This window comes from Chiloscyllium plagiosum, unplaced genomic scaffold, assembly GCF_037043375.1.
Source record: "Chiloscyllium plagiosum isolate Xiang-an unplaced genomic scaffold, Cpla_swu_hap1 HiC_scaffold_13, whole genome shotgun sequence".
Lineage (NCBI taxonomy): Eukaryota > Metazoa > Chordata > Chondrichthyes > Orectolobiformes > Hemiscylliidae > Chiloscyllium > Chiloscyllium plagiosum.
Window position 1 is genome coordinate 57756568 of NW_028270151.1, and position 24786 is coordinate 57781353.

Sequence of the window (24786 nt, forward strand, 5' to 3'; positions counted from 1 at the left end):
GGACTACTTTAGTTGAATGTCAATATGCTACAGGTTTAAAAAAGATATAATAGATTATGGTCATGTAGTTTCAATCGAGGTTTTTGTTGACATTACCAAAGTTCTATTATTATGTCATTATGAATGCTTTGCTGAGGTTGAAAATCAATAATTATTTCAGTGAGGGGTTCTGAGTTCAAGATTACAGTTACAATATGATCAAAATAGTTCTCCAGATCTGATCTTACCTGTACTCACATGACTGTAGGAGAAACACACAAAGGACCATAGGAATAGGAGCACAGTCCAGTAAAGGTTTAGTAGTGTTTGGTGTGTGATCTGAAAATAATTTTCTTTGCTTTTAAAAGAAACTAACAACTTGAGGAGAATCAAAGGCTTTGAATGCTTTCCTTTCTTTTAAATATGAACTCTTAATACACTCATGAATGTGTGGCCAAATTCCACCCCAACTCCATTTACAAGTTTGCTGACCACACCATAATTGTAGGTTGATCTCAAACACTGACAAGATAAATTACAGGAAAAATATTGAATGCTTAGTGGTGTGGTGTAAAGATAACAATCTTTCCATCAATGTCACCAAATGAAGGAGCTGGACATTGACTTCAGGAAGTGGAGTGGAGGTACTGAGATGAAGATGGTTGAGAGCATCAAGTTCTTGAGTGATGATCACCAACATACTGTATTGCTCCACTCATGTCGACACGAAAGTCAAAAAAGCACAAAACCGCATCTATTTTCTCATAGCCTTAAGGAAATTCAGCATGTCCACAAAGTCTTACCAATTTTTATAGATGCACCATAGGAAGCACCCTATCTGGGTGCATCACAGTGTGGGATGGTAACTGTTTTTTCCCAAGAAACCACAGAGAGTCATGAACACAGCTCAAACCAACATGCAAATCAACCTTCCATCTATTGATTCAGTCTGTACTTCCTGCTGCCTCGGGAAAGCAACCAACATCATCAAAGACCTCTCCCACCCTGTTTATACTCTCTTCTGGCAAACAGAAGATATAAGAGTTTGAATACACGCATGAACAGATTCAAGGACAGCTTCTTCCCTGTTGTTATCAGACTTTTGAATGGACCTCTTAAATATTAATGTTGATCTCTCTCTCTCTCTCTGCATCTTCTCTGCAGCTGTAATACTACATTCTGCACTCTGTTCTGTTAATGGATGTAGTTTGTATGGTACAATCTGCCCGTGGAGCACACAAAACATCACTTTTCACTGTATCTCAGTACATGTGACAATAATAAATCAAATCCAATCAAATCCATTGAGCAGTATCACGGGATTAGAAATATTGCATATTTAAACCAATTTTCTTGTGCTTACCTTTTACCAAGATTGATTTAATGAGTAGGCTAAAAGGCTAACTCAAATAACCCATCTCAGGAGTAATAGTCCGGCGTTGGCTCTAGCAATATATTGATGGAAATGTGTTGCTGGAGAAGCGCAGCAGGTCAGGCAGCATCTAGGGAACAGGAGAATCGACGTTTCGGGCATTAGCCCTTGCCCGAAACGTCGATTCTCCTGTTCCCTAGATGCTGCCTGACCTGCTGCGCTTCTCCAGCAACACATTTCCATCTCTGATCTCCAGCATCTGCAGACCTCATTTTCTCTTCTAGCAATATATTGTCATGCTGTGCTTTCTTCTATATTCACTGCATGAAGAGTTTCTCTCTGATCTCTAGTGTGTCATGCTCAATCTGCAGCAACACTGTGCCTTGCTCATCTGGAGAAAATGGCATCTTGAGGGGCTTTTGGCTGCATCTTTCTCACATGGAGGTTGTTCAGCAGCCACTGGAAGTTGCTGCTGGTTCTGGGTTTGCTGGTGCATCTGCTCCTCCCTCAGTTTTTTTGTATCTTCATTGCATTGTGGCCACAAAAATAATGACTGCTGCTGTGGTTGGATCCATTGGTCTCTGTTCGAACAAATCCATGTAGGGATCATGAGACGTGCAAAGGCTCCTTTTGTGAGCTGTCAGCATTCTCATTACACGCAACTGACGATTTAACATAGTCCTGAATACAGTGGAACATGGAGGACTCAGATAAGCAGGACCCTGACTGATCTCTGTACAATTCCCTGACTGACTTAATGCTGATTGCTAGACTGGGTGCTCTGGATCTGCAACACTGTTTGTGGCCCACTTGCTGGATTGTAATGATATGGAATCGCTGACCCTAAATGTGCCATGTGGCCAACTCACTGTATCTAAGATCCTGTATTGATGCTGGATTATGCCAATGCCCCTGGCTGATGATAGTTCCTTTTGATTCAATTAAAAGACTACTCCCTTTACGCTTTGAGAGTGAGCTGTGTGATTGAAGCACATGCAGTCAGTTTGCCTCTAGATTGCTGGTACATGCTGTAGGTGTGACAGGTGACTACAGAAACATGTTCACCCCCATTTGACAGATCACTGCTAATAACCATGAGATGCCGTCTGGTTTTGTGCCTGTGCCAAACAGCAAGGAAAGACAGAGTACTATGAACCCGTAAGTTCTGAATGAGGTGGCAAATATCAAAAAAGGCAAGGCAGAGATGCTTTGAACATCATATCTTGTGAAGTGAGAAGGCAGAAACAAAGCAAGCAGAAAGACCTTGTTCCAATGCATGTTATGGATGTCTGGCCATGCATAGAGAGTGAGTGGCAGTAGTATGACAATGCCAGATGTCAGTGTGCTCCATAGTGCAGTATTGAAGTGATGGACTGTACTATCAGTAAGCCAAAGATGTGTGATGATGTTGTGGTGAGACTGGTACATGTCTGAAGCAAACCTCTGTGTGCAGAGTGTGCAGCAGTCAGTATTGATGACATGTAGTCAGAGATGTGGAAGACTCTGTCCAAATGGAGCTCACCAGAGCTGAAACAGCCAAGTATCCACTCTGACACGTTAGGAAGTCTCACAATCTGGTCTCTCTCCACCGGTTAGGAGAAGAGCAATTGCACATAAATGAGGTGAGAATATGTAATAATAAGATGTTAAAAATGCAAATAGGCCTCTTGTTGCTCACTAGTGAGACTGTCATTCCATTCTCAAAAACTTGGGTAGAAATTTTTCTTTTGACACCAGGAAGCTGATTTCCCCAAACTCTCAATATTTTCCCAATGACTTGCCATTACCCATGTTGTACAGGGGCTGGAAAAATTCAGCCAGAGACTTTATTGGCATAGTTTTACCATGGTTTGAGGTGTAATTTTCCTGAGGACAATTCATCAAAATGTCACTTCAAAGGCAGAAGAATGAAAACATCACCTGTGTTGGCAACATTCAAGGAATTCTGGGCCTTGGCAGATAAAAATCTTCTACATTGTGACAATTTAGCTTTTTGTTAATTATGTATAAAATGTTGCTTAAATTCTATTTGATTCAGAAATACTGTTTATTTGTATCTTGTTAGGTCAAGCGCAACTGAGGATGTCATATTTATAAATTAAAAGTTGGAACTTAGATATTGAAGGAAGAGGGTTTTATATCTCAAATCCTCAAACACTTAGACCTTTTAAACAAGTCATTTTTCAGGTTTGTTCCTGGTATTTTAACTTCTAGCTTAACCTTTACCCTTGAGTTTCATTCCAATCTTATGTAATTCTCTGCAACATTGCTTGAAAGCGATTTGCTTATTAGTGCTTTTCATGTCTTGGTTCGAAGTCTGTGCAAATACTTTAATGTTATTGACTGGCTGGACAGATTAATGACATCACTGGAGCTTGGCACTTCAAATTCCCATTAAAGAATGCCACAATCAATTGCATGAGGAGAGAGTCAAAGTTCTTACTTTAGAGATTGTGAGATCATTCAGTGCAATTGCCTTTGTGGTCAGCGGCAATCGTTTTTATCTTCACTTCTGACTGCAGAATCTGAGCCAATGAGCTCCACAAGGTTAATTAAATTTTCCCATAATCTTAGCTTTTCTGTTTTTGACTGTTTCTCATTCGAGTTACATAAGTAGTATAATAGACTTCTCTCTTTTTCTACATCTGGAGAATGCTCAGTTTCCAAAGTAAAATAGGAAAGTGAGGGTAGAGACTCCACAGACCAGGTGTCCTTATGGCATACTGCGCGCAGTCTCTAGAATGGAAGCAATTGTATTTTTGTGATCTCTGAGTATTATTATCCTCAAGTACAAACAGGTAAATACCCAGGTAAAGTATAAAGGGATTTGTACTGCGATCCTCTTTGGACTTTATTGTTCAATGAAATCTTAGGGGTAATCTGGAGATAGAGTCTTATTGAGGAGAAACCTCTTATTTGTAAGATGATCATCAGACCTTTAGGTCTGACACTTGACATGTCTCACAAGGTCAAAAGTCTATTTGTCTCTGTTCCCTGCAACAAAGTATTACAGAGCTTGGGGTTACGTTGGGACAACCATGATATAAAAGTGGTCTTGGTCAAAAAATACTTCAGCACACTAATCATTCAAATATCTGTTGATCTGCTTGGCATTTGAGGGTAGAGCTGACAGACAAATTAGTCCATTTATTTTAAATAACTAATGTTCTACAAGTTGAAAGAAGCTACTTGGCTGTTGTAATTTCAAATCCTTTAGGCTGGTGCTACAGAAATCCTGATGTGTCAAAATGACTCGTACAGAGTTTTTTGATTGTTGCCATTGTGATCTGCATGTCTGCTCCATGGTGAGAAGGAAACCTCCACCATATAACTGATAAGGATGTGTGTACAAGGGAGCTACACTGGCACAATGAAGCACATCAATGACATGCTTAAGCATTGCTTTTATGACTCTACTCATTAATGGGGTTGTACAGTATTCCTCAAAGTTCACGGTGATCTGTTGTTTTCTCTACAACACCATGAGGGTGTTGCCATTGGAGCCAGCATTACATGGCCACATCAGCAAAAGCAGGAAGGATGAATCTAAACTTCCTTTTGGTAGGGTTTCCTCAGACTCCACTTCCTTAAGGCGATCATTCCTTCATCTATATGTTTCCAGTACTCTTCACCTCTCATTCATCTCTGATGCCCCATTTGAGTGCCCCTTTGGGCAATATTCTGCAATAATGAAAACAACTGTCAAAACCTTTCCATAACAACTTTTCCAATAACACATCCAATTAAACAAACAAAACTGAAATAATCACATTCTGTATTGCCTGTTTTGGCCTAATGCTGCTCAGTGACTACAAGTTAGTTGCTGAAAGACTGCAGACTTTCATTGGGCATGACTGCAGATCCTGTAGCCATACTAATATGCTAGCCTTTATAGTAGTTTTCAAAATGTTCTCAATTACAGATGATGAGCTAACTGTTTATTTGCTTTTGGTCTCCCTCCCTTTTTTGAATTAGGCTGTTATTAGGCTGTTATGTTGAGAGTTTTCTAATCCTCCATGACTTTTCCAGAACTTGGGACTCTTGGAAGTTATTACTAATACATCCATTAACTATTTAAGGAAACACTTACACATTTTTATAAGCTTGCTCATTTATCCTGGCTTATTTTCTCCCCCTCTACAATTTTTAGTTCATATTTTGTTGTTTTAAAACTCTCCCAAATATTATTACTAACCTTTGCCACAGTGTGTTTTTTTCTTTCAATATGATACCATCCTTAACTTCTTTGATTAACCAGTTTATCTCTTTATTCGAGTCCTTCTTCCTGACTGAGACATAGCTTTGCTCTGAATCATTAAATATTTTCTTAAATGTGGGCCATTATTCCTCAACCATTGTTTCTGCTTAACTCTTTTCCCAGTCCATTCCAGCCAATTCTGCCCTCATATCTTTATAAATATCCATATATATGTTTAGCACAGTTTCTCTGAAGTTTCTCACTCTCAAAGTGAATAATGAATTCTAACCTGTTATGGTTACTAATCCTAGGATCTTTTACTCTGAAATAATTTATTCAACTAGGCTCATCACACTTTGCCAGATTCAAAAGTGCCTGATCAATAGTTGGATCCATAATATATTTTGCAAAGAACTTGTCCCAAATGCACTCCACAAATTCTTCCTCATGGCTACATCTGCCAGTTTGATTTTCCCAATATGAGCGAAGATTGAAGTCACCTGTGGTTAATGTACTGACCTTTCTAAATACCTAATTATCTCCTGATTCATTGTCTATCCTGCAGGACTGCGACTGGTAGGGGCTGTATGGACTATTCCCATCAATGCCTTTATCTCCACAGATATGGATTCTATTACATCTGATTCTAGGTCATTTCTTGCTATTGCACTTACTCCATCTTGTACTAACAAGGCTACCCCCAACTATGTCTGAAGTTTGGATTCCAGCTCCTAAACTTAGATCTGAAGTTGCTCAAGTTGAAAGCACTTGATACATATGTGTTCAGTGTAGATCACTTTGGCGCAACCTATCCCATGACCTGAAACTGGTGTCGTCATTTAATTAACACTCGTATGGAGGCTTTTTTACACTTAAAGAATCCCCAATTTTTGCACTTTATAGTAATTTTTCTTCTTTTGATCTTTTGAAAGTTACTTTTATTGAAATAAAGAAACTGCCTGACATTAAAATGGCCAAGATGAATTACATCAGCATCCTTTCACAGCATCCTTTATATTCAAAGGCTTCCCTGGATATTTGTGAAATGCATTGATCCTTTTTGACTGAAAAATACCTGTAGAAGCCCTACAGCATGCAAACAGTGGAAACTGGATATTATAGCCTAATGACTGAAGCTATGAAACCAGGGCTAAAGCACATTGTGCGAATCAACTCACAGATAATTCTGAAGTACTCCTCAAAATTAGAGAACAAATCATATGACCAGCAATGTTCCTTCATGTGATAAAAGGATTTTGAGGTGCACTGTTGTTGTTGCTGAACTGAGAATAAGCAGCTGAAGCTGTTTCTTCTCCCCCCCCCCCCCCTCCTTTTCTCCAACAGTCCAAAAGCTTTGAACCCTGTTTGCCGATCAAAATCAACCAGACGTACTTATTGCAAACACAGAACTTTCAAAGCTGTGGCTCAACACCACTGTCTCCAGAGGAACAACAAAATATTGGGCCATAAATTTAAATCAAGACACAAAGTCCACCAAGTGAATATTTGTGCTGTACTTTTCTATGTTCTATGTTCTATGTCTGACTAGGAGAGTCACTGAGCCACTGACTTTATATTCTTTTAATTTAATAACTCAAATTTGATAACTCAATCCTCTCTTCCTTATATATATCCTATTGTGTATGGTTAGATACAGATTTTGTAGCAGTCAGAAAGTAATATTAAATTTTTGTTTTACCCCAGTTTGATTTTAGTATAATTAAACTAGCCCATTACTTGTTAGACTGAAGTAAGTGTCTTTTTTTTAACTCATTCATGGGATGTGGACATTGCGGGCAAGGCCAGTATTTAGTGTTCATCCCAATTGCTCTGAAGAAGGTGACAGTGAGCTGCCTTCTTAAACAACTGCAATCCTTGGGGTGAAGGGACATTCACATTGCTGTTAGCAAAGGAGTCTCGGGTTTTTGACCAAGTGACAGTGAAGGAGTGGCAATATCGTTCCAAGTCAGGATGGTAGGCAATTTGGAGGGGGAACTTCCCAGGCTCATCCTTTGTAATCAGCACGTACACAGTTATATACACACACTGAAATGGCAAATACATTATCTTAAAAAGTTCATGAATACCCTATTACAACGAAATGAAAAGTGGAAAAGGAGGGTAGCTATTCCACTCCCCCTGATCGTAACACTGTTAATAGCTTTTATTGATAACACAATCTTGTTCTGTTTTTCAGTTTCTTGCTACAGAAAGGGATAACTTATCTAGACTCACTTTGCTAAAGTATTTACTGACAGATGGATTTCAATAAAGATATATTCTTGCATAGAATCTAAGCTGAGCAACAGCTAATGAAATATGAAAGTTTGGAGCCAAGTGTGCTAAAATTACCAAAATGTAATATTTGCATTGTAGCCTTTTGAAGACTATTAACTCATATTCACATTTGGAGTAAGATACATGTAAATAAATTACATGGTGAAAGCCAAACCAAAATCTGAAATTTGTTAATTGGATGTATTTCTTTTTAAATTTATCTGTTCCATTCGACATAAGTTAGGTATAGGTTAAATGAAGAAAGCTGAACTTTCAAAATCAGGACACTTTAGCCAGCGTAGTGGAGGCTCTGACAAGATGTCAAATAATGTTGCCCTTGGCAAATAAAATTGCTTTTGAGAGGTAATCCTTCAGAAAATCAATGATGTGCCTGCATAAGAAATGTAGAATTATAATGAAGAGATGATATGATGCATGCAGTTATACCAAAATCAAGTTGTTCTGTGCAATGATGAAACAATAGTACATTGCCCTAGAACCTACCATCATGGAGGCAATGAATCATCAAATGGAAACAATGAATCACCAAGTGGCGATGGTGGCAGACCTTTCATCATTAAACTGTAACTGACTAATGGTCTCAAGAAATCTGATAGCAGGGAGCATCCCATTACTGAAAGCATTGGCATATCGAGTCAAACATTTCGTATCTCAAATAACCAACCTCTATTTTAGTTTAACAGCAACAATTTTCAAGATGTAGACATGTAAATCAACAGGAGTTGCTGAACATTTCCCATTTGAACATATAGTGGCATTTGTATAATCCATTCATCAGGGCAAGGTAAGGTAACTCCACGGTGTGAAACCTAATCCTCAATATGGAACACAGAAATTGCTGGAAAAGCTAAGCAGGTCTGGAAAGATATCTGTGAAGAAAAATCAGAGTTAATGTTTCAGGTCCGGTGACCTTTCCTCAGAACCTAAAACAGACAAAAATGTTAACTCTGATTTCTCTGCACAGATGCTGCCAGACCTGCTGAGCTTTTCCAACAATTTCTGTTTTCAGTTCTGATTTACAGCATCTGCAGTTCTTTTGGGTATTACCTCAATATAATAATCCATCATTTATTAATATAAATTAACAATTAAACATCCATGTTTTAAATAGAAGATGGTTTCAAATCATACTTAATCAGCAGTGCAAGAAACCATTTTTGAAAATTTGGATAAATAAACTTTATAAACATTGCATTAGACATAAATGGAATTCTTTAAAGGATTAATGGTAAACATGAAGTATGAATAAGTTTCCATTTCATTCTGGTTTCTTAAGCCCCCCCCCATTTTAATGGCTCCACCATTGGCAATATGCTTTCAGCTCAGGAGCCTAAGCTTTGCATTTGTATCTCAAATCTATCCACCTCCTTACCATCATTTCTTCTTCAAGATTCTCTCTTAAATCTTTCTCTTTGTCCAAGCTTTCATCTCACTATACCTCCTTAATTTACAGCAGAAGATATGAGCAACATCAGCAACTTAGGAAGCAAACAACGCAGTAAGGTGTCCCAAAGCTCTTCATGGGTGCATTATCAGACAAGATATTAGACTTACTCACTTAAAGAGATAGCAAGACAGCTAAATAAAGGTCTGGTCAAAGAGGGTGCTTTGATGGACTGTCCTAAAGGAGAAGAGTGAGAAAAACACAGAGACGTAGGGAGGCAGGGAAACGTAGGAAGGGCATTCCAGAGGAAAATGTCACAGTAAAGTTGGAAGTCTTAAGTTAAATGAGCTCAAACAATAAGTTTACAAGACTGTTTCTCCTTATTCCAGAATGTTAAAAAGCAAGGAAGAAAACTTATGGACTGTCAACAATCATTTAGCGGGAGTGAATAAACAATAGGGAAGTGGTATTAGGTTACAAATGTGATACTGTAGTGTCGCATCCAAACACACAAAAACATTTTCACATGTACTCTTGAAAGAATGAGGTGGTCCTGTTATGAACCAAGCTAGTATTACTATTAGACAATTCAGATCCCAGATGAATCTGGCTTGATAGATTACGCTGTATTTTAAATTAAACACAGTGTGTCTACCACTGAAACATTAGCATACAAGGCTGTGGATTTAGTTTTAACAAAGACATAAGTCTGTAACACTAAAGAAACAGTGAGTCTGAGCAATATCAACAGAGCAAAGGAGACCATCCCTGGGGTGAATAGTAGCAGTGGTAGCAGGATGAATGCATGAGGGGTGAGACCTGGGCCAAGGTCAGTCCAAGCAGTGACAGCGGCAGCAGCAACAGAGTGAAGGAGAGTGGCAGCAGCAGAAGAGTGGGGTCAGTCAGAGCAAACATGGAGCTGAACCTAACGATAGAGATCCAGAGCTGATGGCATATCTCAAAAAGTAACCCAGGAATGGCTGCTCTGGAAGCAATTTGCAGTCTGAGTGAGTAATGTCTGGAGAGACATAAAGTACTTTTTGCTGTTGTAGTCTGCCAGGAACAGAGAGGCAGAGTGAAAGACCTGAGTTTGGTGATGAGTGGGTAAGGTTGCACCATCGGTTCCTGGAATATTGTCTGTAGTTAATAAGGTTGACTTAGTTGATAAGGTGTGAAATGGCAGAAGAACTTGGCCCCCTGGAATTCTCTTGCTGCAATATGTGGGAAATCAGGGATACTGGAAATGTTCCTGATTTCCCATATATTGCAGCGGGAGGAACAGATATGTGGAAAGATAATGGAAAAATGTGAAAACAATGGGTTATTATGATGGCTAATTTTAACTTCCCTACATTGACTGGGGCTCACTCAGTAGTTAGCTAGACTCTCATCTTCCACTCCAACTCATAATATTATCATACAAACATTGAAAAAAATCTAAATGGGTAGGTGCAGTTTTTATAACAACCTAACAGTACTGTCACTGAAGGTAGTGGGGTGTAGTTCTTGTGGCCCATCACCTTTTAAATTCCTTACAAATAACCATGGCTTGAAGAGTGATGCCCTTCCCGATATAAGCATCGAGGCATGCGTAAAGGCCATGGCTTTTGTTGTTAGCTTCCCAGCCATCAGCGTCAAGCTCAACAATGTATGTCAAGACTGTTTATCTTTAGAGGATTGAATGAATCTCCTTCAAAGTGGAAGGCTGTTTCTTTTATGTCTTTCCTTATCACTCTTCCCATGGATGTGTGGTTTTAGCATTCTCACCGGTTCTACCCTGTACAATTCCCATACTGTGTTTCAAAGCAGCTGCAAAATTAGATGCAACTTGTACTACAATCTCTTATCTTGACCTTGTCCTTTTCTTTTTTTTAAAACAGTATATGCCTTTGTATGTTGTTGGGAGGTTGTTTATCACTGTGACTTTGCCAGCTCAGAAGCCTGTTCCTTGACTACGCATGAATTTGACATTACCTAGCTCTCTTTCCATCTTGATGTTCTTACATTTGGGACAGAATCATCCACTCTTGAAAAGCAATGGGGAAGGTGGCAGAAGTCCAAGATAATCAGGCATTACAGCATCAGGAAGGTGCTACTGCCTTCCCATCTCCATTAGATTTATTTCTGATAGGGAAGGCCAAGGCTTGACCTTCCTGATGCAGCATCAATGGTCAATTAATGGATAGCGGTCACTTAAGATTCTTGTTGCACCGCAGGTACAATTCCTTAGCTCCTTTTGGAATGAAAAGCAGTTCGCCACCCAACTAGCCAGAAATGTGGGCAGGCTGTCACTTTGGGGGAGCTGGTCCCTGGATCTACACTAACTTGTACAAGAACATGGGATTGGACCTAGAGCAATGGGTTAGCTGTTGAGATACCCTGTCCTAACCTTTGACCTTTCTGACCCCCTCCTCATGACCTCTAAACCCAGAAGCCATACGCTGTGCTGTGGGAGCCAGGTTCTGGAGCTGCCAATCTCTGATTGAATGGTAGCCGCAGCTACCATTTCTCACAGCAGGGTTTCTCACAACAGGGTCCTAATTCAGATAAAAGGCATGTGGACAGCCAATTACCAGAAGATTCAGCAGGCTTTTTTTATTTAGCTAAGCTATAGTTCTTCCTCTTCAAAACTTCTACTTTCAGACTTAGTCTGAATACAGGAAGATCATGGCCTCAGTGTTTCTTGTGTAGGATTCCTTCATTTCTACTTTTTATCTTTTCCCTTGGGTGAACAGCTACATGTTATAGATGTTTATCTTTCTCACAAATTTGCAATAGTTGGTAGTCTATTCCTTAGATAAGTTACACTACCGTGTTAACACACAGGAGTTGGGAATTAACATTGTTTCTGTCGCAATGACATTTCATGAACCTGAAATTCAACTGCAGGATCCCCTCAATGCTGCTGTTTCCCTAGTGAACCAGACATGTTGTAGTTACCTTGATGTAGTTTTATGTTATCTTATTTCCCAACAGAGCAGTGGCAACAGTTGAGAGAAAAAAAAATCATTTGGGAATCACTCACAGCAATATAGAGTAATATTATTCTGAAGATTCAGTCCATCTACTCCCATCAACCATTTCAAGGTCGATGTAGAATCTTAGGTCTAGTCAGCAGCAATAACATACTATTATTAAGGATTAGCATCAACACTTAAACTGTTCCCCATTTTCATAGAAACAAGCATTAAGCAGTTTTTTAGTGAATATTCCATAGATCTACGATAACTACTTTCAAAATCATTCACAATGTTTCTCATGCACACCTTTTGCAATGCTTCCTCTTTTTCTTTTGTAGCATTCTCATTCAATGGATTTAAGGAGAAACCAGATAATTAGGCAAGGGCAAAGGAATAGAAAAGTCTGTTCATTGGATGAGATAAACTCAGGTCAGAAGAAGCTCATGTGGTGAATAATAGATCCGTTGAGCTGAGTGGCTGTTTCTGTGCTGCACCTGCTATGTAATTCTTTGTAAATAGGAGAAAAGTATTAGGTAGTAAACAGCCTGAACAATAAAGAAAAGCAAAATGTGCACACAAATGACTATAGTATAGATGCTTGAATATCACTATTACTAAATGCTTAGCCATAGTGGGAAACAATTATTGCCACTGCTTCCATTTGTGTAGAGTTAAATGCTTCATGTTGGCACGTCCTCCTCCAATGTGTCTGGCATTCCCTGTCATTGTGTTGTTTTCTCCTGTAGAAAAAGTGCATGAAGTTAATTGGCTACTGCAGTCTCCAGATCCTGCAGTCATAATCAGCCAGGATTTGTGGAATCGATGGTAATAATGAGAGGTGTCAGAGAGCAAGAACCTAGATTATGAGACTACAGTGTACTAGTATGCATTACCAGATGCGAGACATTTCATGTAAGTACTGCCAATTGACTTTGCTTCTGGGAAAAGGACCATGTGATGCCCTTCATGTGGAGTTAAGTACTGAATATTGGCACATCATCCTCCAGAATGTTTGGCATTTAAAAAATGACTTTGATTTACTGAAGAATCCCTAGTCATGGCAGCTCATGTATTTTTTTCCCTCAGGGCTTAGTCTAAGATTTAATGTAAAACACCCAGTGAAGAAGATTTTACATCAACTTTAAATGGATTTTCTATTGTGATGATTATAAATCACTGAAAAAGGTAATATAATGTACTTGGGAATATTGTGAAGTTATTTTTTTCTATGCACTGAATTGCATCAAGCTAGTAAAGGTGGCTTTATAGGCTGGAGAGGAGGGGTGAGGAAGTTTAAGAATTATGTATCAAATTAGGCCTGCTGACACATTCCCGTGTCCAAGAGATTCTGTTAGAGCTGAGCTGTCCTGGAAACCAGCAATTTGTTTCACGGAGGTGAGCAGACAATGAGGGCAAACAGTAGGGCTCATTTCTGGAATCAATGGTAGTAATCCCAATGTATAATTTATGATGGGCCCCTATTACTGTACAGCCAAACAGGACCCAGGTGACAGGGCAAAGAGCCCATTCATGTCTTCTCTTAATCCTTTACCTATGAAGCTATGGTTGTGACCACAAACAATCCAGTGGAGATGTATGTGAAACAGCAGTGGTTTTTCTTCATTTTTACGTGTTCAGCACCTTTCAGAAACCCCACCCATTTTGACGTCCCACTGCAATCCCCTTCCTGCCTCAGTAGTGCCCAACTGTTCTAGTGGGGATAACAGTATTGCAGGCCGTCTCATCAGGTCTCACTCCTGAGGGACAGTCGGAAATCCTTAACTGGGGGAAAATGCAGAGGTAACTCATTAGTGGTTTGCCACTTAGGTGCTTTTACCTGTCAATGTATATCTAACTGGGGCAGGATCAGGACCCAAATTTATTCCCTGTTTTTGAAAGGCTAGAAGATTCTACCGAATCAGTCAGCAATCTTCTCTGTTCAGTTGAGGATACTCTTCGCTGAGGTTATTAAACCTCTCCTGACATTACAAAGAGATTCTCCAGTTCAGAAAATGCCATCCACAGCCACAGCCATCTCCTTCCACATGACTCACTCATCTGATGGCGTTCTGCCCAGTACTCCAACAATGGGCCAGTTTGACTTTCATTTCAATCTCTCCAAATTTAGAAGGCAAACTTACTTTTAAAACTAAAAACATTTCTGATTTCCATTCAGCACTTTCAATCAGGCTGTTGCATCTTTACTTCACATTACCTAGATTTCTAGGGTTGTTTCAGCCCATCTGTCCTCTACTAACAGTGGTCATATACTCTTGCCTTGCTATATTATCTGAAATGTATAAAATTTGAACAGGACTGAACAGACTAAATGCAGAGCATGTTTGCCTTGGTTGAGGAGACTAGAACCAGGGGCACAGTTTCAGGATACAGAGTGGTCTATTTCGGACTGTGATGAGGAAAGATTACTTCACTCAAAGGGTAGGGGACCTGTAGAATTCTCTACCACAGAAGGTTAAGAAGGTCAAGTCACAGAATATATTCAAGACATAGATAGATTTTTAGATTTTAAATTCATTAAGGGTTATGGGGAGAGAATGGGAATATGGCAGAGAGATAAAGGATTAGCCATGATCATATTGAATGACAGAGCAGGGTTGAAGGGCTGAATAGCCTACTCCTAGTTTCTAAATTTCTATGATTTAAATTAGCTAACCCAGAAAGTTCTGACAGAGAACAGCTTCCTCTGTTTTCCGTAAGCATATGTCCTGCACCACTTACAGAATGAATGGGCCCTCAGGAATTTTCAGGCCATTCTTATTAGCCTATGTCAATCTTTGATATTTTTTCCTAATTTCATTTTCTATTTTAAGTACCAAATACAGGCATCATAAAACAGTAAACAAATGAAGTAAATTCCGGTAGGAAAATGCTGGTGATCCTTTGATCTTTCTTTCTCCGTAAGGGATAAGTTTTCATTTTCACAATGCTGATAGGGAGTCTCGCCCATCAGAAACACATTTCAGAGGTTTGGCCTCATGTTGTGCCTGATTTTCCAACTGCTAATTTCAATGGTCAGAAAATAATGTGCAGCCCTTTCCTAATTTTCTGCTATGCACTAGTGAGGAGCAAGTTCTCTGCCAGTATCATAAATTTAGAAAATTATCCCTTCATTTGCACCTTTTTCATCTTGGGAAATTTAAAAACAAGGAGAAAAATCTAAATTAAAATTCAAAGTACAAAAGCAGGATCTTAGGATTATGACTTTAAAATGTTAAGTAAGAGAAGGGGAGTGACTGAGAAGGCTTCAAACCCTTAGAAGTAATATATCAAAAAGAATGAATGACTGAAAAGCATATTTAAATATATTATATTTAAGCGTGTAGGGTCCATAGGGATTGCACTGTCAAACATTAAATCAGCATATGAGGTTCTGTAACTGAAATACAACAGTTAAAGTTAATGAAAGAATGTCAAAGATCAACAAGAAGAGTGAATATTACCATCAAGCTGACATAATCAAATTACAAAACAATTTTGATGTATTTTTATTTTGTTTCACTTCGCTTATTTGCAGTAGTGGATATTTTTGTCTAAACAACAAGCACTGGTAGCATCATGCTTTGTAATGATTTACCAGGATGATTACATTTAGAATTGAATTTATTGAAAGTAGTTGGTATATTGTTTAAAGTTATTTAATTTAATGAATAATTTTAAATCCTGTGTATTCACAATAAAACATTCTTTACAATTAACTGTGGTAATAATGGGGATGGATGCAAAAGCATACAATATCAGATATTGGAAATCTACAATGTGAGGGAACTGAATTAACTCAAAGCTGATGATGAAATACCTGAGGTGAATGCTAAAGTTGATCTAGCTCCCAATGATGTCATTACCATTAAAGGTTCAAATAACATTGAAAAACCTGAATGTCCATTTCCTTTGCAGTTTTTGTAAGTTTTGTTGATGATATGAGGCCCTGTTTAAAAATTGGACACAGGACTGTGTCTTACAATCTTATACTCCACAACCACCTGATGAAGGAGCAGCATTCTAAAAGCTAGTGCTCCCAAATAAACCTGTTGGACTATAACCTGGCGTTGTGTGATTTTTAACAATATAAAAGTGCAAATGTAAAGTTACACCAAATTAACGAAATGGCAAATTAACATTGGAAAATGAATAAGAAACAATTTTTAGAAATTAAAAGGTTTCACCTAATATACATGTTGGATGAGATGCAATTGGATACTCACTGTTCAACACAGCAAGTTGCAAACTTAATTAATTTGTGTGACATATTATAATTAGGTTCATAAGTGGAGTGTTAATGATCATATGCACTGGGAATAGATTTTTAATTTACGTAATAAGTTAGACTGATACATTGCCATTGCATAATAATTAATTCCTTAAAGTGATATATTGTAAATTTAATGCACGAACACATTTGTTATTAACTAATGAATGGGAATTCAAAGAAATCTGATAACTGCAGTTAGAGTTAATATAACAACAAGCCTGTAGAAGAATTAATTATTACCAGTGAATCACTCGGTTGACAAATGTCAGAGTGTAATTGTTTCAGAAATGAAAAAAAGTTAGCCAGAAACTGCAAAGAGAGTAGATCAGTAAAAGGCTTCTGCACTGAAAACGCCATCACACATAGAAAAGAAAGAAAGTAAGTTGTATGCCTTGATGGGCCAGAGTATCAAAGCGAGACATGCTGCTTACAGAACCACTGCATTGTTCTTTCTTTTTAAACTATTAAGCTTTGTGGGGTCACTTGCTGGCTGCAGTAAATATCTTCACAATTGATAACTCCTTGTTTTTAAAATGTAGTTTCCCATCTGCACACTTTAGTAACATGGCTTTCATCCTTTGCAGACAGCATAGGTATATCAATTATAATTGGGAATGTGAAAATATAATTGTTTTGCTGATTTAGACCAATAGCTATTTTTATATATATTTGCTTAATGTCTCTTAGTCATGTTATCAATTTTTAATGAAGCAGTCAGTGATTATCAGAATGCTGCAGTCATGTTTTACTTATTTACAAAATGTAAAATTTCAGGACCACAGATCTTCAGAGATTGCATTTCCTTGATAATGGAAAAAGCTCTGAATTTTGCAATTTATGCATTTGCTATGCATGTTCAATTAAATAATTTAATACATTTGAAATGCAGTCACCGTAGTTTCTTATTAAAAGTTAAAATATTTATTTGGATGGAAATTAAAAGTTGCACTCTTGAATAGGGATACATTAGCAGTCATAAAGTGTTAGTTTGCTAAGGAAACTGAAGTTTTGAACCTGAGCTACTCCTCAAGTTACACTGCCCTTCATCGGCCTCCAACTTGGTGTGCCTTAATTAATGCAGCTAACTCAATGCTTTCATGTGAATGGTGTAAATGCAAGAAATGTACATTATTTGAGCTTTATGGATATATTAACATCTTACTCACTTCATACAGTTTGTTTTCTCTGTTACCCTTGCTGAAAATGATTGAAATCCCCACTGTCTGCATACAACAAAGCCAGTTAAAATTACTCTGGATCTTCATGGTCAGAATATTCCCCTCCTTGGTGTGGCAGAAGCAATGGTTGAAAAGTTGGAAAAACCTGCAGGGAATGAAAAAAATCAGAATCTCGAAGTTGAGAATATTTTTCATGATTTTCTCTTGAATGGTGACTTCTGAATCTCACCATTGAAAGGCAGCTATTTTATTTCAAGGCATTTCTATCTCATCAATACCCCAACTTATGTTATTTAAACATTACATTTTCTTCCTGAGAAACTAGATGGTGAGAATTCCTGACATGTAAATAAGGGTGAGAACACATGTGAAGACTTTGCCGATGAATCCTCTGAGGGTTCAGCGGCCTCCTCCTCTTTGACCCATGTTGCAATTTGGGTCCGAACTCTCATCATCTGCTGGTCTGCAAAAATGACTGCCCTCCTCTCTGCTACCTTGTCCACCAGCACAACCAGACCCCTGTCTATGAGATAAGGTATGAGATTTTTCTCTGTGCCATAACGATCGAGCATCAGTGTGAGGTCCAGCTTCTAGCGCAACTTCTGAAGTCAGTTGCAGATGGCAGGAGATATGGAAATGATTGCCTTTGCCAGAATGTCCCAGCATTGGTGAGCATTTCAGCCTATCCTGTCACACGATTCCGTGAGATGGTACCAATGAACTTGGTTGCATAATTAATGAGGTGAAGCATTCAAGATTGCAAGAGATAAATCATTCCAAGCCACAGCTGACTAGACACCGGAATTTCGCTTTAACTGAAATTGGGAAAATCTGACTCACTGTTATGAATTAACAAACTTTAGCAAAAGTGATTTAAAAGTAGAATATAACTAAATGTTATGTCAACTTAAATCTACATTTATTATAATCTCATATCTGAATGATCTGTACTTTTTTTAAATCATTATTTTGCCCAATACAGAATAGTTCCTCCTAAACAATCCTGCATCTCCTTCTCAACAGGAAAACTACTTTACTTCTTTAAATTCCTTTGGCAGGTAAGGATAATTCCGGACTCCTCTTCTTCTGCAACCTAACTTGTTCATCCACCCCAATTGACCTATGATGATGTGCTGGTTGAATTTATCGATTTTCTTTTCTTCAAAATTGAGTCTATCTGCCTGGCTACCTTAGATTCCAACACAACCCTTTCAGGATTCTCATCTCAGCCTTGACCCCAATCATACTGCACTGTGTGACATTGGTTCCATCTCTCCCTTGTTCCTCATCAAAATCATCTGTACAAAATCATCCACCTGCTCCTCAACTTGTTCTTGACTCAGTTCTTGACCCTTTAAATAAGCTGATTGATCACTGGCATCATTAACAGCTCCTTTTTTCACAGGTATTGCTCTCTATAAAATTTATTGAGCTCAATTTTAATCAGGCAAGGCAATAGTTATTTCGGAGTAGATAACTTCCCAACTCCTTTCTTGCCCTAATCTAATCCACTGTAATCTTATAAAAATGACATTGAATATCAAGTTGATTGGCCAATAGCTTGATAAAAGGGATAAGTCAAGAGGAGTTCTTAAAGAAGCAGAGTGCGATGGAAAGGAAAAGCTGTTGAAGGAAGCAATTTCAGAGTATTGATCCTAAGTAACTGAGGCACAACCAGTAATGTCAGAGGAAGGTGGTTACAGTTGGAGGAAGGTGGTTACAGTTGGAAGTTGCAATGAGAGAGCAGCCTAAAATCAGAAACAGATTTAAATAAAAGGATGGGAATTTAAAAAAAGACACATATTGAAGCTCATTGATCCATTGCACATTAGTGCAAACAGAAAAGAAAGATGAGGGTAAGAACATGGAAATAAGAGGGTGGAATCCTGTTGAGGCCTGTATGATGTGGACTATGGCAAACAATTTGGAAGAATCGCATAACAAGTCCTGTGAAGTTTACTTCAAAATTGTGAACAACTGGCTGCATTTTCCAACTAATTTCCGAGTGCTGAGCTCAATTTCTTGCTAGGCAGTAGGTAGATGCTATGAATGGAGATTGTTAACTGCCTCATCAACACCTATCATTATTTATCAGAACTCATCTCCAGGAACAGTTTCCATTCAGGTAATGTCATCACCGTTATATTTTTAGAGGAGTATGCCCTCTGTCTTGTGCACCTGCTACATTGGAAGGGCCAGGTGCATTAAAAGGCTGGTTATTGTGGGACAAGTATGACCCACTGTGACCATGGCTGCATTCTGACTGATACAGAAGCTGATACAATGTCACCCATGTTTGCCTGTATGTGATAGTGTACAGTGGGCATTGGAAATAGTTTAGCAGTCTTTTAGGATGGGATGTGGCCAAGGATAGGTGGGTTGCGTAGCCTAGTTATTAGCAACTGGGGCAAGTAAGTGGAGCTATATGTGTGAGGAAGTGTCAGCTATTGTCATAAGCACTATGATTTTGAGGCTGCTATGCCATTACATTGATGTTGAAGGGCAATTCTGGAATTCCAATGCATGGCCCAGTGTTCAGCCAGGATTTAAAGATGACGCAGGAACCAAGAATACTGGTCTACTTGGGGAAATCCAGTGATTGGTGAGTTCTTCCAGCTATGGCGAATGGGACAATCAGGCTAGCATTAAGCAAGAGGTGCATCATAGGTTTGGAGTGGGTAGTCAATGAGGCAAGTTGGACACGATATGGTGAGAACGCTCACTGGCCCTCACCTCTGTCAAACCCAATGTAATTGTCACTTAGCCAAAACATTGTAAGATTCAGCCTGGCATTACAGCTGAGCTGCTAGGTGTTAGAAGAAAGCCTTCTTATTAAACAAAAAGTAAGGGATTCACCATGAATATGGATAAAAACAGAAATTGATCTACATTCATAAATGGTGCAATTTCAGGCTGAGAGGAGCTGTTAACAATTATTTTAATCTTTGGAAATAGCAATTTCATTGTAACTTCCCATCATCACCTATTTTACAACATTTGTAAAAGTTAAGCTCTTTCATATTGATTGAAATAGCACTTGCCTTAACGTTTAGAGCTCTGTACTTTCTTATGTGAATAAATAGCTGAAGTGCAAAGAAACAGTTGGAAGATAGTGACAAGTTAATTCCAAAAGAGAATTGAGGCAGAACATCACTAGCCGAAAGCAGTAAGAATGTGAAACTTGTCATCACAAGTTAAGGTGGATAGAATCAATGTTTTTTTTAAGGGGCAACTAGATTAAAGTGTGATGGAGAAAGGGTTTAATGAATGCAGTTAGGAATAGATAATAAAGTGTTGGAAGGAGACTAATCCTGAGCATAAGCACAGGTACAGCCCAATTTGGCTGAATCTTCTAATTCTGAGCCAATCTAATCAAATGAAAGCTCTGAAAATGTTGTGATTTAATTATTAGTGTGGATCCTCTCTCAAAACTTAGAAGAGTGAAATAGATTCAAAATGTACAGAAAAAGAAATAAAGGGAAATAAAATTGGATTTAATGAGAGACAAGAGGGTTTAAAAAAAAGACACAGATGTTTTAGGGTGGAATCCTCCAAGCATCTAAACAATGTAGCCTTCAGCAACAAAGTTGGAAGAATTGTATGAGATGGGCAGTGAGCAACTTCCAATGGTCAAGAGCAAAAGTCCCATTTTCTAATCAAAAGTTGTTTTATGAGATGAGATTTGCACTTATGAGAGATGAGAGGGTTGTTTGCACGCATTAGCATGCATAAAGGAGAACCCTAAAGCATTCTGTAGGAATGTGAGGAAAAAAAGGATGACTAGTGTAGGAATAGGGCCAATCAAAGACAGAAATGGGAATTTGTGTGTGGACCCTGTGGAAATCGGAAAGGTGCTAAATGAATATTTTTTATTGGTTTTCACTCAGGAAAATGAGAATATTGTAAAGGAGAAGAATGAGATACGAGATAAAGAGAGTAGAAAGTATAGAGTTTAGTAAGGAAGAGGTGTTGCCAATTCTAGAAGGAGTGAAAATAGGCAAGTCCGCTGGGTTAGATGAGATTTGTACGAGGATTCTCTGGGAAGCCAGGGAGGAGGTGTTGGAGCTTTTGGCTTTGATCTTTGAGTTGTCATTGTCTACAGGCTTAGTAGCAGGGGACTGGTGGATTGCAAATGTTGCGCCCTTGTTCAAAAAGAACAGTAGAGATGAACCAGGTAATTATAGACCAGTGAGCCACACGTCTGTTGTAGGAATGGTTTTGGAAAGAATTATAAGATATAAGATTTATGATCATCTTGCAAGCAATAATTTAATTGCAAATGGTCAACATGTTTTTGTCAAGGTCAGATCATGTCTCACAAACCTCATTGAATCTTTTGAGAAGGTGACCAAGCGTGTGGATGAGGGTAGGGCAGTTGACGTGGTCTGCATGGACTTCAGTAAAGCCTTTGATAAGGTTCCACATGGTAGCTGTTTGAGAAAATGCAGAGGCATGGGATTGAGGATGATTTAGCAGTTTGGATTAGAAACTGGCTTTCTGTAAGAAAGAAGCGGGTGGTGGTTGATGGAAAATATTCAGCTGGAGTTCGGTTACTTGTGGTGTGCCACAAGGATCTGTTTTGGGACCACTGCTGTTTGTCATTTTTATAAATGACTTAGACGCAGGCATAGATGGATGGGTTAGTAAGTTTGTGGGGACACTAAAGTCGGTGGAGTAGTGGACGGTGTGGAAGAATGTTAGACATTGCAAGGGGACTTGAATAAACTGCAGAACTGTACTGAGAGGTGGCAAATGGAGTTCAATGCAGATAAATGTGAGGTGATTCACTTTGGAAAGAATAACAGGAAAGCTGAATTCTGGGTCAATGGAAAGATTCTTGGTAGTGTGGATGTGCAGAGAGATCTTGGAATTCATGTACATAGATCCCTGAAAGTTGCCACCCAGGTTGATAGTGCTGTTAAGAAGGCATATGGTTGTTAGGTTTTATTGGTAGAGGGGTTGAATTCCGGAGCTGTAATGTCATGCTGAAATTATACAAAATGCGAAAGTGGCTGAACTTGGAATATTATGGACCGTTCTGGTCACTCCATTATAAGAAGAATATGGAAGCATCGGAAAAGGCATAGAGGAGATTTATCAGAATGTTGCCTGGTCTGGAGGGAAGGTCTTATGAGGAAAGGCTGAGAAATTTGGGTCTGTTCTCATTGGAAAAAAGAAGGCTAAGAGGGGTTTAGATTGAAACATACAAGATGATCACAGGATTAGATAGTGAAAGTCTTTTTTCCTAGGCTGATATCATCAGCTTGTATGGGGGGGGGGGGGGGGGGGGGGCATAGCTACAAATTGAGGGGTGACAGATTTAAGACAGATGTCAGAGGCAGGTTCTTTACTCAGAGAGTGGTAAGGGTGTGGACTGCCCTGCCTGTCAATGTAGTTAACTCAGTTACATTAGAGAGATTTAAACAATCCTTGGATAAGCACATGGATGATGATGGGATAGTGTGGGGGTATGGGCTTAGATTAGTTCACAGGTCAGCACAACATTGAGGGCAGAAGGGCCTGTTCTGCACTGTATTGTTCTATGTTCTAAACATTGTTATGTCATTTTTCCTCATTGGTATTGTAAAGATCACATTTTTTTCCTTATTTTCAACAACAGATCAAAATGGGAAAAGTTCTATTTCAAGCCAAGCAGTATTGAAGGAGCTTAAAAATTCCTTTAAAAACATTTAAAACAAGTTACAGGAACTCATTGTGAGTTGAGTTTACACTGTTGTGTTGTTCAAGCAACGTGGGAGAATGTCTATGTGCCGCAACACTGTGGGGATGTCAGAAAAGTCAGCTTTACCCAGTTGCTGATTGTCGCATAACTAGAATCAAATATATAGGTAGGGAGACATCAGTATGAGATCAGTTGTCTGTTTGACTCCTGAGCAAGTGAGCAGAGAGTGAGTAAGCAATACGGGTGAGAGGTCTCCAGAATGCAACAGATCCTCTCTCTCTTTCTTTCTCTCTCCTTCTGCTGTGATACAATTATAACTTTGAAGGTAGCAAGCTATTTTCTCCCATTGGTAGCTGTAGGGTGTGCCTTAAAAATGTTACGATTCATGGGCCAACTTCCCTATTCTCCAGTCCTCCAGGATCTCACCAGTGACCAAAGAGGATACAAAGAAGTACGTCAATGCTCGAACAAATTGCTGGAGCATTGATAGATACCTCTGTGTCCTCTTTGGCCACAGGAGAGGACCCAAAGGACTGGAGAATAGCTAATGTTGTCCCATTGTTTAAAAAGGATAGCAGGGATAATCCAGGAAATTACAGGCCAGTGAGCCTCGGTGGTAGGAAAATTTATGGAAAAGATTCTGAGGATCAAGATCTATATGTATTTAAAAGTACATGGACCGATTAGTGATAGACAGCATGGTTTTGTACGAGGGAGTTATGCCTCATTACCTTGATCGATTTTTTTGAGAAGGTGACGAAGATGATTGATGATGAAAAAGTGATTGACGATGTCGACATGGACTTCAGTAAAGCCTTTGACAAGGTCCCTCATGGCAGACTGGTACAAAAGGTGAAGTCACATGGTATCAGGGGTGCGCTGGCAAGATGGATACAGAACTGGCTGAGTCATAGAAGACAGAGGGTAGTGGGACAAGGATGTTTTTCAGAATGGAGGGCTGTAACAAGTGGTGTTCCACAAGGATCAGTGTTGGGACCTCTGCTGTTCGTGATTGACATAAATGATTTGGAGGAAGATTAGATTCCCTACAGCATGGAAACAGGCCATTTGGGCCAACAAGTCCACACCAACCCTCTGAAGACCCATGCCCTGACCCTATATCAGGTCGTGGCAGGATGGCTCAGTGGTTAGCACTGCTGCCTCACAGCACCAGGGACCTGGTTTGATTCCTGCCTAGGGCAACTGTCTGTGTAGAGTTTGCACATTCTCCCCGTGTCTGCGTGGGTGTCCTCCGGGTGCTCCGGTTTCCTCCCACAGTCCAAAGATGTGCAGGTTAGGTGAATTGTCCATGCTAAATTGCCTATTGTGTTAGGTGCATTAGTCAGTGGTAAATGTAGGGGAATGGGTCTGGGTAGGTTGCTCTTTGGAGGGATGGTGTGGACTTGTTGGGCCAAAGGGCCTGTTTCTACACTGTAGAGAATCTAATTTTACCCTGACTAATGG